Genomic DNA, 3,845 nt, shown 5'->3' with positions numbered 1-3,845 from the left:
TTTTTATTTCAATGATCTTTATTAAGGGTAGGAAAAGAAGCAAGGGGAATGGATGTTAGGACTGAAAATATAGAGAGTGAGCCTTGGGTTTTTCCTTGTGACCTTATGACCAGATAGAAGCAGCATGACCAGGGTTAGGAAGCCATGGAGCAAGACTATAAATGCTGGCTATGACTTCCCTAGGGAAGGCTCTTCTTTGCCAGTGTTGTCAGGCACTGAGACCCTTGAGGACGACTATAAAACAGAGACCCTCGCAGAAGGCCTGTGAATATTTGAGGGGGACACAGTTGCATTTCAGCACCTGACAGCCTGCATCTTGAAGAGCCTTCTCTACCATCTCCTTCTCCAGGTAGACCCCAGAGAACTTCTTGGGGCCCACCACATAGAGCTGGAAACACAGAGTAACCATGGTAACCAGGTGACCCTCTGTAAGCCCCCGCCTTTTCTGTGGATACCCAGGCCCGATTCAGGCGCATGCTTTCCTGAACTCGAGTCCATGAGAATGGACGACTGTCCTGAGGGTTAAAACAGACACACACAAAACGCACACAAACGAGACCTGCTCACTTACCAAGAGTAAATGGCCACTTTATTAAACTCAAGTTGGGTATTTATACCAGTGGGCAAGGGGGTTCAAAAGGGCATGGCCTCCTCCCATCAGGAGCAGTAGAAGGAGATTACAGGTGCCCGGTGCCTCAGGCAGAATCAGCTGGGGGAGGCAGGCGTATTGGGGCCCACTGCTAGAACCTTGATTATAGGTGGAATCACCATAACAAAAGAGAGCCAAGTTCTTCCTAAACTATACCCTCAAGCCAGTGCTAGTGCAGAATCTCCAGGGAGCCAGAGGTCAAACAGCCCTGCAAATTACGAAGTGGTGGGGGGCGGGAAGACCTGTGTACCTACAGACCCCCAGGCTTCAGCAGGTCAGCCAGTCTGAGCAGCACTGCCCAGTAGGTTTCCACATCAAGACAGGCATGCTCCATGGGCAGAAAGGTCAGAACGCAGTCAGCTAGTGGCACTTGGGCTCAGTCATTAAAGGCTAGGCTCACAACCAAGAATACTATAATTCTTAAACTTAGTCTTTAGAAGTATGTCTCATGAAATTTCATGCACAATCTTTTTTTTTTTGAAGGACAATTAATAAAATCTCAGAGAGAGAAACTGGGGTTCAACTTGAAGATCTGAGGAGCAAAACAGTCAACCACTGGCTCTTACCTCAAACTCATTCCAAAAATGGCGATCATGCCTCCTGGAATGTCAGAATGAAACTACGTTTGAGAGCTGTTTCCTCCCATCTTATAATCCTCTCTCGGGCTGGAATTAAAGGCATGCACCACTGTGATTAAAGGCAGGCACTGACTGGTTTCTGTGGTAAAGAGTGAAGCTGTTGGGTTTAAAGGTGTGTGTTATTGCTGCTTAGTCTATAGGTTGACCAGTGTGGCTGTTTTACTTCTCTGATCCTCAGGCAAATTTTATTAAAATCAAGTGAAATGTCACTACACTTTTTTGCTATACTCATCTTCTGTGAGTATACAGCTTTCTTAGTATCAGTGTTAAAGTGGTTGTTTTTTTTTTCTAGTATTTGATTTTTGATACTTTCATCAAATTTAGGTGGTAGATCAGTGTGTATCTATTATTTCTGGACTTTCTGTTTTATTTATGTTGACCTACATATATGGTTACATCAATATAATGCTGCTTTTGTTGTTGTGGCTCAATGGAATAATTTAAAATCAAGTATGGTGATATTGTCAATATTACTCTCTCTTCTTCTTAGTATCAGTTTGGCTATTTGAGTTCTTTTATTCCTCCATCTAAATTTTGAATTTTATTTTATTTTTTAGCCTTACAAGCGTGTCATCACAATGTTTATGGTAATTGCACTAAAAGTAGAGATTACTTTTGGTGATTTGACAGCTATCAAATTAATGTGGACCTCGGTGAGCATAAGAAATCATTCTGTTATACAGGGACTTCATCAATTTCTATGTACATTGTTTTAAAGTTTTCATATAAGATGATTTTCATCTGTTTGCTTAGGTTTATTTTATGGAATTTTTTAGTTTTAAACAATGATAAATGTACAATTTTCTTATAAATTTTCTTTTCTCAATAAGTGTGTTATGGTATATATAAAAGCTACTGGTTTTGTATGTAGTTTCATATCCTAGTACATTAAAGATAATATATATTTAATGTAGGCTTTTGAATGGGTATTTGAGCTTTTTTTCTTTGTATACATTTTTTATTGATTTTTATTGAGCTCTACATTTTTCTCTATTGAGCTCTACATTTTTCTCTGCTCCACTCCCTGCATCTCCCAAACCCTTCAACCCCCCCCAAGGTCCCTATGCTCCCAATTTACACAGGAGATCTTGTCTTTTTCTACTTCCCATGTAGATTAGATTGAGTTTTTTAAGTATGAAAAAAGGGAGAGTTTGACTTCCTTTCCTGTAGGCACATCTTTCACTTCTTTTCTTTTCTTATTACTCTAGCCAACTCATTAAACACTGTTTTGAATAAAAATGGAGAGATTGTACCCTCTCTCCCATTTTTCATTTCGTCAGACATCCCTTCAGTTTTTCATGATTGGTATAATATTCGCTACATGTTTTTTTGTACAAAACTTAATTATATTGAGATATGATCCTTCTACTCCTGATTTCATCAGAGATTTTTTTTATTTATTATATATTTTTTTAAAAATACCAATCCAAGTTCCCACTCGCTCCCTCCTTCCATTCCCTCCATACACCCTCCCACCCCACCCGCATCCAATCCTCAGAGAGGGTAAGGCACATTGCTTTGTGGAAGGTTCAAGGTTCTCCCTATTATATCTAGGCTGAGTAAGGTATCCATTCCAAGAGAATAATATCCCAAAAAGCCAGAACAAGCAGTAGGGATAAACCCTGGTGCCACTGCCAGCTCCCCAGCCATGCAACTCTCATCCACATTCAGAGGGACTAGTTTGGATCTATGTTTGTTCCTTCCCAGTCTGGCTGGAGTTGGTGAGCTCCCATTAGCTTATGTAGGCTGTTTCAGTGGTTCTGAACCTCTTTGCCCATATTCTCATTCTTCTCACTCTTCAACTGGACTTTGGGAGCTCAGCCCAGTTCTCTGATGTGGGTCTCTGCCTCTCTTTCTATCAGTTGGTGGTTGAAGTTTTTATGATGTAGTCTGACTACAGGGCAAGTCAAGATTGGGCCCTCTCTCCTCTATTGCCCAGGGTCCTAGGTGTGGTCATCCTTGTGAATTCCTGGGAATTTCTCTCGAGCCAGGTTTCTGCTAACCCTATAATGGCTCCCTCAATGAAAATATTTCTTTCCTTGCTCTGTCCTTCTAACATCTCGACTATCCCATTCCCTCAAGTTCTCTTCAACTCTCCCCTTCTCCACTCTTCTTTCCTTTCCACCCTCCCTTCTCCCCCAACCCCTATACTGCCAATTTTGTCTGGCAATCTTCCTGTCTGTTTCCAATATCCAGGTGGATCTTTATATGTTTTTTTTTGGGGGGGGGTTCAAGTTATTACTTATCTTCTCTAGGATCATGAACTATAGTCTCAATGTCCTTTGTTTATAGCTAGTATCCATTTTGAGAGAGTACATACCATATTCATCTTTTTGGGTCTGGGTTATGTCACTAAAAATAGTGTTTTCTAATTCCATCCATTTGCATGCAAAATTCAAGATGTCATTGTTTTTTACCACTGAGTAGTGCTTTAATGTGCAAATGTGCCACATTTTCATTATTGGTTCTTCAGTTGAGGGGCATCGATGTTGTTTCAGGTTCTGGCTATTACAAATGAACATAGTTGAACAAATGCTTTTGATTATGATTGAGCATCT

General features: G+C 40.7%; 1 pseudogene; it reads right to left on the bottom strand.

The window, feature by feature from the left end:
• Window positions 1-208: 208 nt before the first annotated feature.
• On the bottom strand, window positions 209-2,559 carry LOC148118707 (indolethylamine N-methyltransferase pseudogene; annotated as a pseudogene).
• Between the last annotated feature and the right edge of the window lie 1,286 nt (window positions 2,560-3,845).

The sequence above is a fragment of the Myodes glareolus genome, chromosome 21 (genome assembly GCF_982192425.1).
Source record: "Myodes glareolus chromosome 21, mMyoGla1.1, whole genome shotgun sequence".
In the NCBI taxonomy this organism is placed as follows: Eukaryota; Metazoa; Chordata; class Mammalia; order Rodentia; family Cricetidae; genus Myodes; species Myodes glareolus.
This window is presented reverse-complemented; position numbering and strand designations above follow the sequence as displayed.